Source organism: Aythya ferina (assembly GCF_964211825.1).
Source record: "Aythya ferina genome assembly, chromosome: Z".
NCBI lineage: Eukaryota > Metazoa > Chordata > Aves > Anseriformes > Anatidae > Aythya > Aythya ferina.
The window spans coordinates 63,184,840-63,203,399 of NC_140299.1; the positions used below are offsets into that span (position 1 = coordinate 63,184,840).

The 18,560-nt window shown below is 36.7% G+C and overlaps 1 protein-coding gene across 1 annotated transcript in view; it reads left to right on the forward strand.

The window, feature by feature from the left end:
• LOC311426601 (uncharacterized protein) overlaps positions 1–18,560 on the forward strand; it is a gene marked incomplete at its 5' end in the record, with an annotated part of 42,644 nt that overhangs the window by 17,281 nt on the left and 6,803 nt on the right. Inside the window, 2 exons of the mRNA XM_084503069.1 lie at positions 272–430; positions 16,118–16,214. The remainder of the gene's footprint in view (positions 1–271; positions 431–16,117; positions 16,215–18,560) is intronic.

An 18,560-nucleotide genomic window follows, 5' to 3' on the forward strand; every position in this document is an offset into this window, starting at 1 on the left:
ACATTTTATAGTACTATTCTGAGTGCTACACAGCATGCAAGAGTGGTTTGGCTTATTGCATTCTGAAATGAAAATAATAATAATAATAATAAAAGCTTTTTCAGAAAAGATTTTAATTTATACATGAGGGCATGAATTTTAACTGTAATTTCTGATATGCAGAGAGATGCTGCATTTTCCATATCTTTGCAATGTTTCAAATATTCTGCCTGTAACTAAGTTGCGGAATCATTGAGTTCAAAAAGACTTTTTTTTTTCTTTTTCTTTTTAGTTTTAATATGTATGAAAGAGTCTTTCACTTCCAGAAATAAGCATAAACAGAAAGCCAAACATCCTACAGATAGGCAAAATCATCTGAAGGATTTTATTATGTGCTCTTCATATAACAGTGGCCTCTGAACCCTGCCCTCTGAAGCTTCCATTTTTACAGGTAAGCTATTCCAGTTCTGTCATGTTACCCCTATAAAAATAATTGATAGGAATCATTTAAACCTCAGAAATCTCTTGTTTTATTCATGAGAAATCTGTTATGTATGAAAAATTTTGTTCTAAAAACCTGCAATGTCATAACAAACTAGAAAGCAGAGCTGCCATTCTAGTCTTCCCTCAACTAATTGTCTAACTTTCACAGCACTTTTGTCATTTTTTAATTAGCTTTACCACACATAAAGTTATAGTTGCAAACCCCACCCAGTTTTCATCTCTTTAAAATGGCAGTCACGGAAGTTAATATGAGTGCTTGAGAACTTTTTCTCTTACAGTTATGCCATTTTTTCCTGATTCATATTGCTTTTCCCTACATGAGCAGTAGGATTACTGCTTGATGAAATCAGCTATGTCTATACCAGAGATCCGTGGCTAAGGGTCAGTTTAGTCATGAAAAGGGAAGACAGTAAGGGTAACAGTGTCTATTTATAGTGAGGTAGACAAATTCTGTCTCAATAGCTTCTGTTGATCCACTGGGACTCGTAGGTTGACAGGCCCAGATGCAGGGCTATGCAGTTGAAGGAAACAGAATAGATGTGGTGTGTTTTTTTTTTTTTGATAAAAAGTCGAATTCCACATCTAGTGTGAAGATCTACAAAACCTACAGAAATGTCTGGTGGTCCTGACCAGCTGCCTGATGCAATTGTTAGGTTGCTTCAGCAGACCAACAGAGATTAAAGTTGCACATGGTACTCATTTTCTTCTGATGATGTGAACCTGGAGTGTAAGAAAATAGGTAATGCACCTAAGACAGACACATGGAAAGGATCCCAGTCTGACCCTGTGCACTCAAACTTGGTTTCCATTTAACTCCATTTACCAGTCCAGGAAAGTAAAGTATATTATTCCACACTCTATTTTGTCAAATAATCCCCATTAGTAAAATTGTTAGGCTCTGTTTTGTTAGCAAAGTGGCACAGTCATGCTTTCTGTCCACTGTGTTTTGCCTCCAACCTCAAATTTTTGCTTTTTGTACAAGCATTTATTTTCAGAGACCTATTTCTGTCTCATTTTTTTCACAACAGTTGTGATTGTTAACAACAGATTCAGATGAAGAAGGAGAAGGAAGGGGATTCTTCAACACAAACAAATCCCCTATTCCACTATTTTTTGACATCCTGTTTGTTTGCGTGTGGATTTTCACTTTCTTTTACTTTTTTTTTTTTTTTTTTATTTTTATTTTTATTTTTCTCAATCCATCTGTTGAGTATCACACAGGGTCTCTTCCCAAAACTCCCACTCTAAGAATCCTGTGAGGTGCCAAAGCATAGGATCTGCTAATTTGAAGGACAGACCTTGCCTGCTCTGTTGTCAGTTCACTCCTCACAAGCGTTGCCCTCCTGAGTGCAAACATAGACAGTGGACTAACAAGCAAGACAACAGACACTGTTCCAATTAGCAGTAGTCAAAGTTTTGGGGAGTTACCCAAGTGGTTCAGATGTTGTCCAAGCAACTAATATTTTTGAGGAAACCCACAACAATGCCTATGACCATATCCCCACAAGTACATATAATTCTCCCTACAGCTTTCATGGTCACCTCGTTCCTTACTTTTCCTACGTTCTCTTTTGATGGAGATCCTGCATATTTCTGTTAATTACATGTGGTCTCCTCTGATCTCCCTCTGTCCCCATTTGGAGATGGATTTCTAGTAATGTTTGTCTATGTTTTGTAGGCTGTAAATTTGAACAGAGTATATATTTCTCTCACATCAACATTGCTGTAGTCTATTAATTTATTTAAACAAGCCTGACATTGCCATGACATCCCTTGAAGAGAGGCTGAAGACAGATTTTTTTTTCTAGGTTAATGACTTGATCACAGGGAAAGTAGTTTTTTTCCAAACATAAGCAAGGTCTGCTTGTTGAACAATCGGGAATTTGACCAGTGGCAGGGTTTAGTCTTAGTGAATGTTAAAAAAATGTCTGGATGTCACAAAATTAAAGTCTGTATAGATATTATTTCTCCAAACCAAAAAATGAAGCCTTTCTAAATGTCCATTTTTCATTTGAATTGCTTTAGACTGAGATACAAAAGAGAATAAATTAAGGAAACAAAATTAAATCACTGTTTATTTATTGGCTTATTGTTGAAAACAATGCATACTACTCCCTGAATTTTCATGAGTGAAGACAATTACTATGAATTTCTCAACAGTTAGGAAGAGTTTTACATGTAAAATAACAGTGTTTGTAGTTGGTTATATAGGTATTAATCTCTGAGTGTATTTTTATATATATATAAATTTTATCAGAATGATACATCCAGACCACTCCTCTATGTCATCCCCCTTCCATTGTAAGGACATAAAACTAAAAATTAGATTAAGAGCTAGAAAACAAAACCAAACTATTACTGGTTAATTGCAATTTCACAAGAAAAACAATAACAAAAAGTACATCACTGAAAAGTAGTAATTTTATTATATTATTAAGCTTTTTTTAATGAGAGTAAAATAAAACTGTGGAGAAGTCTTACAACAGTACATTCCAGAGGGTGTATGCATTTTGAAACTATGAGAATTGGACAGGAGTTACTTTTTTTTGGTAGTGAAGTTGAGGGAAGGATGTTTTTAAATACTGGGAAACAAAGAAAGCCATTCCTGTAGTGAAATAGAGAGGGCAATTTCAATAAGGTTTGTACAAACTAGAAAAAAGCTTACAAAACATGACATATTTCTAAGAAATACAAGATCTTTGAATATAAATGTGCATCAAAATCTGGAAAAAAATCTTGTAGAATTATTTTTATATACGTAAGGTTTAAATATTTTTCTTTTTATGTTACATTGAACCTTTGGAAAGACAAATTTTCCTTTGAGTAGTGCTGGAAGAAATTACTTTTTGATCTTTGCTCTTCTCCTGACTTCTCACTAACTCTACCCTCACTCCCTTAGTCTGCTCTACTAGTCTGTTGCTCTTGTCCAAAGGCTTGGTCCTGTCCCCAGGGGGTGTTTTCAGATGTCAAGGAACACTGGAGAACTACGGTGATCTGTTCAAATGACCTCTTCTTTAATTGTGCCCCCTGCTCATACAAATTAACACAGCTGTACTGTCTCCAAAACCAAGTCAATGCTAAACTTATCAGAAGACTGTGCTTTAAATCTACAGAATATATTAGTGTCTAAATTAGTGGGGCAGATGAGATTTACATACTAGAAAATCTGTCAAGGATTATTCACTTTTTTTCTCATAAAATATGCAACATGGATGGAAATCAATATAGTCTACAGACAGAAGAACCATGCCAGTTACTTGATTTGTGTTTTATATATCAAGTATAAAATGAAGGATTGTAAAGGAGCGAGGATGTACAGGTTAAAGAGATGCATTCATTTGGAAAAGCAAATAAGTATTATGTTAGCTAGTGACATGTAAAAATACATGAGAAGGAATCAGGAAAAGGAAAACAGTTAAGCGATGAAGTGATCCAAGTGATCCATGTGGTTTGTTGTTCTTGGGCATGTACTTTTTTTTTTTTTTTTTTTTTTTTTTTTTTTTAATTAATTTGGTTTTAAGTTATTAGGAAGCCTAATTGGAAACCAAAGATAGAATAAGCTTTTTAAGTAAAGGTATTTTTGTGAATAATTTGAAAAAAAAGAGAGAGCTAGGGCATAAAAATTGCCTGAGTGAGGAATTTGGTCATGAACAGAGTAGATGAAGTACAAAGGGAATAGCAGAAGGAGACAAAAGAAACGGAGGATATCCATTTGAGGATGCTGAGGGAGTTGGTGGGTGTGATAGCTGAGCCACTTTCCAGTATCTATCAGTGGTCATGGTCATCCAGAGAGGTTCTGGATGACTGGAGACTTGTTAATGTAATATCCATCTATAAAAACAGGCATAAGGATGACCTGGAGAAGTGTAACCCTATCAGCCTGCCCTCAGTGCCAGGAAAGTTGATGGAACAGGTTATCTTGAATGCTATTGCACAGAATATGCAGGACAATTGGGGGATCAGGCCCAGTCAGCATGGGTTTATGAAAGGCAAGTCCTGCATGACCAACTCCATCTCCTTCCATGACTGGGTAACCTGCCTGGTAGATGAGGGAAAGATGACGGAGTCTGCTTAGACTTCATCAAGGCCTTTGACATGGTCTCCCATAGTATTCTCCTGGACTGGATGCTGTACTCCAAGATGGGCCTCACAAGTGCAGAGCAGAGGGAGACAATCATCTCCCTCCACCTTCTGGCCACTCCTTTGTTGATTCAGCCCTGGATGCAGTTGGCTTTCTGGGCTACAAGTACACACTGCTGGCTCATGTTGAGCTTTTCATCCAACAGCACCCCAAGTCCTTCTCTGCAGAGCTGCTGTCAGTGAGTTCTTCTCCCAGTCTGCACACATGTCCAGGATTGCCCTGGACTAGGTGCAGCACCCTACATTTAGATTTGTTGAACCTTATTAGGTTCACATGGGCCCACTTCTCCAGCTTGTCCAGGTCCATTTGGATGGCATCCCTTCCTTCTATTGTAGCAGCTGCGCCACTCACCTTAGAATCATCTGCAAACTTGCTGTGGGTGCAACTCAATCCCACTGTCTATGTCATTAATAAAGATATTAAACAGCACCAGTCACAAGGTAGATCCCTGAGGTACACCACTCATAACCAGCCTCCACTTGGACATAAAGCCATTGACCTCCACTCTGTGAGTGTGACCTTCAAGCCAATTGCTTATCCACTGAATGGTCCACACATAAGATTGATATCTCTCCAATTTGGAGACCAGAAGGTTATGTGGTACTGTGTCAAAAGCCCTGCAGAAATCCAGGTAGAAGACATCAATCAGTGTTCCTTTGTCAACTGATGAAGTCACTCCATCTTTGTGTTGCATCTGTCTGGGATGGAGTTACCTTTCCCTGCAGCAGCCCACACAGTTCTGTGCTCTGCATTTGTAGCTGGAACAGCACTGATATCACTCCAGTGTTGTGTCTATTGCTGCATAGTGCTGGCACAGTATCAGGACTCCTTCCAAGCCCCCAAGAGCCAGCAGGCTGGTGGTGGACAAGTGATGGGGAGGGGACATCGCCAGGGCAGCAGCTGACCTAAACCAACCAAAGAGATATTCCATAGCACCTGTCACACTCAGCAATAAAAAGGGGGGCTCTCGTGGGGGAGGGGGCCATCTTTCTGAACAACACTACATGTTTTAAGTCCCTGCTTCCTAGGACGTGGCTGAAAATCGCTCGTTGATAGGAAGTAGAGAATAACTTTTTTTTTTTTTTTCCTTTCTCTCTGTGCTTCTGCATGGCTTTTTATTTTTTATTTTTTTCCCGATTCCCTTTCCCTTTAATTAAATTATTCTCATCTCAAACCTCAAGCTCTGCATCGTATTTTCTCCCCCTTCCTCTTTGAGGAGGGAGGAGTTAGAGAACGGTTTTGGTGGAACTCAGCTGCCCACTCAAGTAAAACCACCAAATCATAACAGGCCACCATATTGGTCTGACATGATTTACCCTTGGTGAAGCCATGCTGCCTGTCTTAGATCACCTCTTTGTCTTGCATATGCCTTGATATTGCTTCCAGGAGAATCTGTTCCATGATCTTGCCAGGCACAGAATTGAGGCTCGCAGGTCTGTATTTCCCCAGTTCCCCCTTCCTGTCCTTTTTTAAAATGTGAATGATTGCTGCTTCCAGTCATCAGACACCTCACCTGACTGCCAGGATTTTTCAAATATGATAGAGAGAATCTTGGCAACTCCATCAGCCCATTTCTTTAGGACCCTCAGATGCATGTCATCAGGCCCCATCAACTTGTACCTGTTCAGTTTCATCAGGTGGTTATGAACATGCTCTTCACTTACAAAGGGTGGAACTTTGCTCCCCCAGCCTCCATCTACAGGTTCAGGGAAACAAAAGACTTGGGAAGCCTGTATGTCAGTGAAGACTGTGGAAAAGAAGTTGTTGAATACCTCAGCCTTCTCCATGCCTGTCATTACCAGTTCACCATTCTCGTCCATTGAGGGTGTCACACTCTCCTTGGCCTTTCATTTCTGAGCAACATTTCTGAGAATCCCTTCCTGTTATTTTTTGAATCCCTCCCCAAGCTCAGTTCTATCTGTGTCTTGTCTTTTCTTATCCCATCGCTGCATATCTGAACTGCACCCCTGTATTCTTCCCAGGCTACATGTCCCTGCTTCCACTGCCTGTGCGTTTCCTCCTTGTGCCTCAGTTTGACTAGCAAGTCCTTGCTCAGTCATCCCAGTTGTCTGCTTGAAAAGTTCTTGTGCTAGAAGGAAAACATCCTTAAAGAGTTTCCAGCTCTGTTCAGCTCCTAGTCAATGTAATGTAAGTAATGTAATGTAAGACCCAAAGAATGGTTTTCTAGGGAATCTCAGCTACTAGGTTTTTAAAGAGCTTCAATTTCATTCTTTGGAAGTACAGGGTCCTGATTTTGGTCTTTGTCAGGTCCATATTCCTTGACATCACACACTCAACCAGGGCATGGTCACTGCAGCCCAGACTACCTCCAATCTTAACCTCTTTAGCAAGCTCTTCTGCATTAGTGAGCACCAGGTCAAGTAATGCTTCTCCTGCAGTTGGTTTGTCTAATACCTGAACCAGGTAGTTATCCTCAATGCACTCTAGGAATCTTCTGGATTGCTTACAGCCTGCTGTGTGGTTTTCCCAGCAAGGGTCCAGTTGGTTGAAGTTCCCCATCAGAATGAGAATGTGCAAGTGCAACATTTGTAGTTGAAGCAAGAAGGCCTCATCCACAGGCTCCCCTTGATCAGGAAGCCTGTAGTAAACCCCAACCACAAGCTGACACTTATTGATGTGGTCTTTAACTCTCACCCACAAGCTCTAAACCTGTCTGTGGCTGTTTCTCAGAGGCAACTTTTCACAATCAATCACTTCCGTAATGTAGAGGTCAATAGATCCTCACTTTCTTCCCTGCCGATCCCTTCTGAAGAGTATGTTGCCCTCTGTTCCAATGTTTCAGTTATGTGATCCATCCCACCATGGACATATTTGCCTAATTGCACCATGGTTTCCAATTCCTGTTGCTTGTTTTCCATGCTGTGTGCATTGCTGTAAGGGCACTTCCATCAGACAATCAGTTTTATCACATTTCTAGAACCCTTCCTGATTGCACTGGGACCACGTATTTCCCTGTTGTTACTTAGAGTGTTTTCAGGTATGCTTTCTTCACTCACAAGTACATCCCCTTCCCCCACCACATCTAGTTTAAAGCCCTTCTGATAAGTCCAGCTAGCGTAATGCCCAGAACACTCTTGCCCCTCCTGGTCGGCTGCACCCCATCCAAGATCAATATGCCCAGTCCTTCAAAAGTACATCCAAGGCTGTAGAACACAAAACCTTGGACATGGCACCAGCCTCACAGGCAATCATCCACTCAGTCCATTTGTCTCCTTCTTCTGTTTTGAGGGCAAAATTAATAAAAGTAAATTGAAGGTGGAATGTGAAGAAGGTGACAAAGAGATTTGCAGATGGGAGAGGCACGGTCAGAAAGATAATGGGACCATTATTGCCATGTTTTAGCAAAAGGACCACCCTGTACACTGTCTGGCTAGGATGGAGTTAACTTTCCCCACTACAGTCCATATAGTTCTGTGCTTTGCACCTGTAGCTAGAACAACACTGCTATTGCAACAAGTTTGCTAAGCAGTGCTGGCACAATATCAAGATTCTCCCCAAACACACACCAAGCCTGGGGGTTGGCAGGAGGTGGGGAGGGGACATCACCAGGGCAGCTGACCCAAAACAAGCAAAGAGATATCCTATAGCAAGTGATGTCATGCTAAGCAATAAAAGTTGAGGAATGGGAAAGAGAATGGAAAGATTTTCTTGAAGTTGTTTGTCTTCTTGAGCAACCAGTAAGTGTATTGAGGCTCTGCTTCCCAAGATGTGGCTGCGCATCTCTTGTTGTTGGGAAATAGAGAATACTTGTTTCTGCTTTTGCTTTCATCTAGCTTTTTCTTTTTCTTCTCATTAAGAGAAGAACTTCTTCTCATTTCTTCTCATTTCTTCTCTTAGCTCAAACGTGCATATTTTTGTTGTTTTATTTTGTTCCCTCCATTCCCATTTCTGTCCCCAATAACCTTTGTCCTACTGAGAAGAGGAGGGGAGAAAACTGCTGTGTGGTACTTAGCTGTCTATCAGTGTCATACCACAACACACCCTTGGAATATAAAAAACGTCACAGAGAAATAGGGCAGAGAGGATGGTATAATTTTTGAATAAACTGCATGACTTTAAGAAGCAGATTTAAGAGTTTTTATATTGATAATGAAATAAAATAGGAAAATAAAAAAATAAAAACCAAAGGGTGAACCAAGAACACAGGAATGAAAGAAAGGCTAAAGGAGAAACAGAGATCAGTTTTAGGTGTTTTGGAAGATAATTTTGGAAGATGTAATTTGGGGTTGGAGTGACTGTGTCCAAATTAAGGATTAGAGAAGACAGAGTTCTGTGAATCACTGGAACAAAAGAGATAACCTATTACACAATCTATAGCTATTAAAGTCATTTTCCCTGGGCTTCATTGGGCTTTGAATTTGATCTTGTGTGACAAAAGGAGAAAAAAACTAGACAGGAGTCCAAGGGGCAGTCAGGAGAATGGCCGCTGACTTATATGAGGAAATGTAAGCATAAAGGAAGCAATATTGGTTGACTTCTTATTATCATGGAGATTAAAATTACCTTGGATGAGATGGAAGGAAAATGAAAATTAGAAGCTGTGAGTGGGCTGAAAGACTTGGCAAAGCCTACATGAAGGAGGAAACATCATCATATACTTAAAAAAAAGACAAAACTGAATATAAAAGTTTTGCCATCCCATATCATAAAGATCACTATTCTAACAGCTGAAATCCTGAAAAAGAAACAACTTAGAGGAAGGTAGGATGCTGACCATCTCTTCCTACTTTCTAGAGAGATCTCTGAGATTTGAAGTTGGAAAGGTACTTGGTAAAAGAAAAGGGTTTGACTTTAGGCTTGACGTCAAAGGGTTGAATTTAGGCTTGACGTCAGGAGGGGGTTCTTCACAGAGAGGGTGGTTGCACACTGGAACAGGCTCCCCAGGGAAGTGGTCACTGCACCGAGCCTGTCTGAATTTAAGAAGAGATTGGACTTAGTCACATGGTCTGAACTTTTGGGTAGACCTGTGCGGTGTCAAGAGTTGGACTTGATGATCCTTAAGGGTCCCTTCCAACTCAGGATATTCTATGATTCTATGATTCTATGACTCCATATTTTACTTTTTTTTTTTTTTTTTTTTCTGAACTTTAAAATTTGATATTCTCTGATTTTATTTTTTTTTAATTTTGATTTTTGTTTCCCTTTGTATGAAGTTTGCCTTTATCAGATTTCAAATGCTTTAGCTTAAATATTTAAAATAAAAAACACTTGCAGTAGTTATCACTTGTCACAGAGCGCCTTATGTAGTTTCACACAATCAAAACTGCCTATGTAGATGAAAACCGAAAATTAATACCGAGCACTGGAATTGTACTTCACACCTCATACACTTTTAAAATTTTGTTTCTCTCACAGGAGTGTTTAAACAAACAAATAAACAAAGCAACAAAACAAAACAAAACAAAAACAAAAACAAACAAAAAAAAACACTTCGCCATTTATGTCTCCAAATCTCACATGCTAAAGAACCAAACCATCTTCATCATACAACAGAAAATACTCATTAAACTTCATGATAAAGTGATTAAATTCATGATAAGGTGCATTAGCTATAAAGGAACTTTCTATGGCCATCAATAATCTGTCTACTAGATGCTTGGTAGTTACATGTACTTATTCCTCAGACATGTTAGATCTCAAAAACTTGACCCAAGCCTTCATGAAATAAGAAATAAATTTGTTAAAGTTCTCTTACAAATATGAAGCAATGATCAAGCATGAGAATTAAGTGAAAATACTTATTTAACATGTTTAAAGAGGTAAAGAATATGAGAAGAGCCATGACCTTTGAGGTCAAAATATGTTCTCACTGCAAGAACTGATATTGAAGTATTTTCTCTTTCTGCAAGCAATCTTTGTGGACAAGTATTGTGGAAACTTCTTTATAGCTCCTAATTAAACAGGTATCATCATTGAATTAAAATGATCAGTTTTCATGTTGATGATGCTAATATCATGTATTGAGTAAAGAAGGAAATTATTTGTTAACTAGTTAAAAAAAAAAAAGTTTAAAAGAAACCTATGAATGGAGTGATCTTTGAGGATTTTTCAGATTAATGGATGTTGACTTCTCTTTGCAAATGGAGTTATCTAAAGTTTAGAGATAGCCACATATGTGTATAAAATAGGATGAGGTTGTAAAGATGTTTGTAAAGATGAAGTGTGAAGATGGTTGTAAAGATGAAATATGAAGAGCTTTGCTACATAATCTGTATTATCCTTTCCAAAATTAACATACAGTGAATAGATTAAAGACTGCAGATAGGAAACATTTTTGTTCTCACTAGTGGGGATAAACTGGAAAGTGTTTAGAGGTTAATTTGTCATTCACAGATTACCTATTTCTGTGGCTGTGTGGCTGTGCTTTTTTTAATTATTATTTATTTATTTATTTATTTTCCTATTCTTCAACTTAATGTGTATCTTAAAGCCAGACACTGAAACTGGATTTATTTGGGTATTGACAAACAGAAGGAAGTAACTGAGGCTGAGCAGGAGAAGCAACATATTGTGACATGCATTTCCCAGAGCTGTGAAGTTATCTTCAGAAAAATGACAGTCTTGAAACATTATTGTAAAATATGGAAACTTTTCCATAAAAGTATACACCCTGGCTATAATTTTTTTCTCCTAGCCTTCTTAGGCTTTCCTTCTAGTGCTCTTCACAATGCTGTTTTCTTATACGTAAATAGAATTTACAGTATCTTATGAATACCTTTTGGTAAAACAGTATTTTATAAACACCTTTTCTTCCAGGTGGAATCATATTTGTGTCTTCAAGGTTTACTTCTATATTTTTCATTTTAATTATTCTGTTTAGAAAGTCAGGAGACCTTTTTGCCAGTTGTTCAGTGCATTTTCCTTGCTCTGCCACAGGGCTTCAGAGATTATTCCTTGTCCTCTAGTTCGTGAAGCAGTGGAGCCTGCCACGGTCTGATAAATATATTTCTTGAAAATGCTAGGAAGGAAGAGCTGTTTCAGGATAGTCCCACTCGCCAACTAACTTAACATACCAAACAGATGTAAGAGTTTAACAAGTAAAATAGATCCTCATCTGAGCTTTCCTTTCTCCCATCTATACCTTTAATACTAAAGCAAGGGGTTGCTGACACAGAGATTTCCAACAACAGTCTACACCTGACCCTGTGTCACTGATGATGTGATCTGAGTGTTACTTTAGCTCCTCTGAGAACTGTGCTTAACTTCTGAGTCAGTAAAGTGCTTTAGAACTTAATGCTACCTGAAGTTTTGTAAGGTTTGGTTCAAAGAAGGCCATGTACATTCTCTCTGAGACTGAGGAAATGATGGGTTTCTAGCAACAGATGCCTCTGTGCCTTCAGTGCTGCACCCCCTTTGGAGAGCTGATACAAAAAAATTCTGTTACACTGTATTTGAAAGTTAGACTGAGAGACAAACATTTTCCAACTCAAGGACAATAAAAATGCACGTTTATTTCCTGATTTGCATTTTTTCCAAAATCAATGAATCAGAAAAATCTTATTATAGTCATCAAAACTGCTATGACCAGAATTAACTATCCTGGAGAAAATATGTTCCTGTAACTTTGGCATACTTTCACACAATTTGCTAGAATGCCTGGTGCTGCAAGACCACCTTAACTTTTAACTATATTCAGAACCACTTATTTGATCACTCTTAGATTTCACCAGCTCCATGAGATTCTTCCACAGAATAATATTATAATTTAGTTTTCTTGACCCATGTATACACAAGAATAATAAAGGAATTGATTTTTGGTGAAAGGCTTGAATCCCTGTTAATTTTACTGAAGAGCCAATATTCCTGCCATTCCCAAACACTTCATTTTGTTTCCTTTCAAATAATGTAGAAACACAAGGTTAGATGTATTTATGCTTCTTCTAAGGTAACAGTAGTGTTGATTTTCATACTGACAATATTTTGAGTTGGTGTTGGTGTGCAGTATCATCTGAAGACATGACATTGCTGCATCCTGATCCAAATGTCAAAAGGGTTGGGAAACAGTGAGATTTCATGTGGGGTACCCTTCAAATATTTCATACTGTGCAGACTTAAGATGTCTTTTTCTTGACATTTAATAGATTCAAAGAAAGATCTCCTGAGTCACCCAAGTTATCCACTGTTAAGAGCTGGGTCCTTTGAACTTTTCATCCACACTGTATGGTGACTATAAAGTGCAATAATATCTGCAAAATAAAACAAAATAAGTAAAATAAAATGAGATAAATAATAAAATAAAATAAAATAAAATAAAATAAAATAAAATAAAATAAAATAAAATAAAATAAAATAAAATAAAATAAAATATTAATAAAAGGATCTGCTGTTGTTCCTTATTAAGATATAACAGAGCTTGCACAGTTATAGGGAAAAGAAGCTATTAGATACACTTGCTAGACCCCTTTAGAAAGTGACATTTCTTTGTCATCCTCAAATTGACTACTAATCAGATTTCTTGTTCTGTTCAGACTACTTCTCCAGTACAGAACAAAGGGGGAGAAGCCATAGATAATGAACAACTACATACCATAGTAATTCATTATATAAAAAACATAAGGATGTAAAAAAATATGAACTCTATTTTTCTCATAAATATCATTACTTCATCAGTAGCAACAGATAGAAGCAAAGATATGAGGCTACAATCATTTGTATTCTCCCAGTGGAATTCCCTGAACAGTCAAGCTTTCTCTCTCTCTCTCTCTCTCTCTCTCTTTTTTTTTTTTTTTTTTTTTTTTTTGTCTCTTTGTCTTGGGTAGGAGAAACACTCATTCAGATGACTTCCATAGTCTATTTGCCTGGAATTTGACTTGCATTGTTTTGTGTGACTGTGTAACTGAAGACTGTTATAATCCACACACACAGGAGGATATCGTTACAGTTGTGCATTCATCCTTAACTTTGACATTTTTTTACATTTAAGTAGATCACCATGTAAACTTAATGTTCCATGAATGCAGCTTCTGTATGCATTTAATTTATTGCTGTTGTTGTTTTTTTCTTTTTTTTTTCTTTTTTTTTTTTGTTTTTACAGGAAAAATATGGGTGTGAGAAAGGAAAAAATCATAACAATATACAAGTTATACAGACTTTAAAGCTTCACAGCTTAATTAAATTAAATAATGTAATTACAGTATCTTAATTGCATTATTAAGGTAGGTATCAGGGAAGTCCATGAACTCAGTTGCCCTTGACCAACACTGCCAGAGTGAAGCAATGTAGGACCTTTTGAACAACAACAAAAATCTCTTTCATCTTCACTTTGTGACTTATTGAAAGATTGTCCATATTAAAAGTCTCTGCCTAATCACCATTAATCTACTTGTTACTAGAAGAATTCATGCTAATGCTGTGGCAGTTAAGCCATGGACTTTACTATTCAATGTCATTAGACTAAATTAGTATCCTAGGAGACAGCCTCTCCCATATACCATGTTGAAAGTGCAGTATTTAAGGCCCTTTGTTCCCAACATGACTAATATACAAAGTATCACAGTACTGACATTGCTTATGTAGAGGACAGTCAATTGACTTAAGGATCTAAAGGAAGAGCAAATGCTTAGCAAATGCAGGTAAATTACTACTCTTGCACTGCCTATTCTACAAGCTTTGGATACATTACCAGAGGATAGGTTTATGGTTCTGTTGTGGATTAAGTTGTGGAAAATATCACAATAAAACTGTGTAAAACTGTCCTCAAAGCACATGAAGAATGAATATAAGGGTTGATTCACCTCTCAATGGGATATGAGCTCCCAGTATAAAGATTTAAAGTGTCGTTCCACTGAGCCATCCTCCTAAATAACTGCTATATGTGTAAAGAGAAGGTGTGCTGCAGGCAGTGTCTTCCAGACCACCCAAGACTTCTGCTTTTCTTTTGCTTCCTCAGCCTTGGCCACTGCTGCACACGCTGTGCTCTGTGGAATGAAGCAAAACACAGGCCAGAAGGGAAAAAAAGTTCTCCTTTTTGCAGCTTTTTTTGTTCCCTCAAGCACAAGGTAACAGATATCTACTTAATCCTTTACATGCTTGCAAGGTATTACTTTCAGGAAGGCTTTTATAAATAATACCTCCCCAAAGAGTAGTTATAAATGCAATTACACAAACGTGAGGAGCTAAATCTTTTTTCCAAGGTTACATAGACAGCATGTTTCTCTAGCATGAGTGCCTTGCTCCAAACCTCTGGATGTTTTATATGCTATTGAGAAAACACTAGTGATATGTGATCTCATGCAACAGTCAGTTAACAAGCAAAAAACAAACCAACAAACAAAAAAACTTGTTACCATGGTCTCTACACACATTAATTCACTATTTTTACAGGAAAGAACTGGTAAAGAAAAGCTGTGTACTTCATGTACCTTTTTGACAACAGAGGAATTCACCACAGAAGATCTTCATACATTTGTAGCTCTGTAACTATAGATTTGGATTTCTTTCATACTTCTTTAAGCACATACTCTTCATTCATAGATTTCTTCATTTATCTCCCTAAGAAAAGCTTTTTTCTTTTTTCTTATTTTTAAAATATTTTATTTTTACAGTGAGAAAAATATATTTCATCGACCCAAATCTCAAATAGCTCAATTTTATTTTATTTTATTTTATTTTATTTTATTTTATTTTATTTTATTTTATTTTATTTTATTTTATTTTATTTTATTTTATTTTATTTTATTTTATTTTATTTTATTTTATTTTATTTTATTTTATTTTATTTATTTTATTTTATTTTATTATTTTATTTTATTTTATTTTATTTTATTTTATTTTATTTTAATTTTTTATTTCTTTTATTTCTTCTTATTATTGTTGTTATTTTTGTGATGTTCCAAGATGCTCACTTTTGGGATGAAAACAAACCTGGAAAGTTGCCATGCTAGGCATGAGTGATCTGTTTGGACTGTGTGATTTTTACAACCCAAAGTCACTGCAGCTACAAGTACTTTGATATGTGTACATGCTTACATTTCAAAGCACTGGATGTCTTATATAATAATTCAAAATGATATCATCTAGCCAACAAATGGTCTACATTGTGTGCTTATGTTCATTAAGTAGTCAGTCCAAGATTGAACAGTTGCTTCTAGCCTTCCTTGATTTTGTGCCCTGCACTTTGTGGAAGTAGACTGCCTGCACTTCGTGTCCTGGTTGCCTGTCTCTGCATGCAAACGCCAGTCAGCTTTGCTGCTTTTCGCTTACAGCAATTTTCAATGAGTGCTAAAGTATTGCTTTAGGAGCTAGGGAAAGCTGTCAGATCCCCTGTGAGATTAAATGAACACACTTGCCAGAACAGAAAGGAAAAAGAAAATTTGCTTGTTCAGAGCATGCATGCTCTGGCTTGCTGCTGTCAGAAGAGGGGTTCTATAGGTGCTAGCAGGAGAAATGTGTTCAGGTTCAAGGAACTGTCTTTATATATTTAGCAAATTGTAATTGCAGTGTAACCAGGTTAAATTTTGATATCTTTTTCAGGGCACTTATATGCACATATGGACACACCATTCCAACCACCCAAGCTCAGGTCAAATTGAAATGGAAAAATGTAAATTTTTGCAGTCAGTTGTGAAAGGTAGGTGATAGTTCTTACGCAATCCCAAGTATGTGGTAATTTAGACCTACTGTTTTCTTCTTCTGAAGTCTGCCTATGTCCTAAAGTGAAATATTCAGAAATATTCATTCTGTTCTGATGGTGTTTGTCAATCCTAATGTTTACTTATTTATCCAGAACTGCAGTACACACACACACACACACACACACACACACACACACACACACAAATAAATAAATGAAAAATATTGTGGACGCAAGTTTTATCATGGTAATCTTTCTTACAGATACAGTTCTGAAACTTTTTTTAATACCAGCAAGTAGATCATTCAAAAATGGTAAATACATTGAGACAGACATTAATTAAAGAAGAATTTCTCTTGTGTGCACATGTTAATTTTCTGTTCAGATAATGGAAACAGCTCTGTCAGAACTGATGTGAACTATCCACATTGAATCTCTATTTGAATTAGAAGAAATGGAATCAATCAATTTATAAACAACCCTGAAAAAAAAATGTTTTGGTGGTGGTAGTGGTTTTGGAATGTGTTTTTGTTTTTGTTTTGTTGTTCTTTTTGTTGTTGTTTGCTTGTGTTTTTTTTTTTGGTTGTTGGTTTGTTGTTTATTTGCCTGTTACTGAGTTGTTGTTGTTTTATTTTGTTGTTGTTAGTTTGTTTTTGGAAATATTTCATAAAACATTTTTGCCTGGAAATTGGTACCCAGTGTACAATAATAACAATGGGGAACTCTCAGACTAATTAGGGATGCATATAGAAATGCTAGCATGTATATGTTGTCAGTCTTTTGAATTCAAATCAGATTTCTAGAAGTGTTTACACACAAGACTTGTCTCTCAGCCCCTTGCAGACAAAGATAAATCAATTAAATGTGAAGTAGGCTCCTTTTTAAAAGTAATTTGATGTGAGCTAAACCACAGAAACATTTAAATAACTAAGAATTTGATTTGATGAGCTGTAGCTCCTTGTTGAACACTATATACAAGAGGCTGAGATTAGACATATCACAAGCAGGTTGTTGGAGAGGCCATTCATTATGTTTATGAAGTCTGTTGGGGGGATCAGGGATGATTAGTAGGTATGATGTAGATGAGCAAAGGTTATGTGCAAGCAGTGACAAATCTGATCTGTTCTGCATGGTCAGGGAACACAAAACAAATGAATTTAAATTCCTCCTTATGCCTTTGTAGAGTAGCGACTAAATGTAGCTTTATACATGTAGGCGGAGCGAGCAAATCACTGTGCAAGGAGGCAGCTAATTGCTGAACTTGATTGCAACTGCTAATCAGAGTCACAGAAAAAAAAAAAAAGTGTTGGGAATTAATTAGGCAAAGACCTTCAGAACAGCAGCAGGAAGCCTCCAAGTGACCTTTATTTACAGTCAGTTAAACAGAAGTGTGACTAAAAATGCCAAGGAGCAAATCAGATTATTAATATTGATTGCTTAAAGAAAATGAATAATTTAGAAGCAGAGTCAGAATAAATATGCAGTGACAGAGATGAAAGAGCACAATGTACTGCCTTTCCAACATTCATCTATCATGCAGCAGTGACTCTTCACACAGAAATGGAGAATTTCCAGCATCACAAAACATAATTAGTTTCATGACCCAGCATGATAGCAGCATTGCTCCTATAAGGAGCCTTTATTATTATTATTATTATTATTATTATTATTATTATTATTATTATTATTATTATTATTATTATTATTATTATTTTCTCAAGGCTGCAAAATGTGGGGGGAAACATTTGCCTGCTGTAAATAAGCTTTATTTTTTGGAACTTCCTACAGAGATCAAATTCAGGTACTATAGGAATAACTTCCATTTCTTTGTCAACAGAACAGCAGAAACAGTATTTAATTATTTCAGATATACTGTCAGAGTAACCATTGGAATTAGCAGCAAAGCTTAAAAACATTTATTAAACTGCTAAGTCCCAAATTTCCTCTCCTATTTGTATATAGTGCCTGTCTGTACTTTATTTTTTCTTTTGTTTTTGGTGATTTTATTGATTATTTACTGATTATTTTTAATCAATTCTCTTATTTTGTCTAATTTTAGTCTTGCATCCTGGTAAATTGATGTAATTAGTTGGTTGCAGGTATTGCTAGAACAGCTACTTTGGTTTTGGTTGGTGGCTGTTGGGAGATCTATTTATTTATTTAATTAACATGACATAATAATGTAATTAAATATGATATGTCTAATAAGCGTAAAGTTAAAATGTTATTATAACACAGAAAGTAAAATGTAACAACAAAGTAACTGTATATGTATGTTTCCCCAATCAGTCCAGTTTTTCATGACCTGTTCTGAAAAGGAAACTGAATACCAGTAGTTATGTT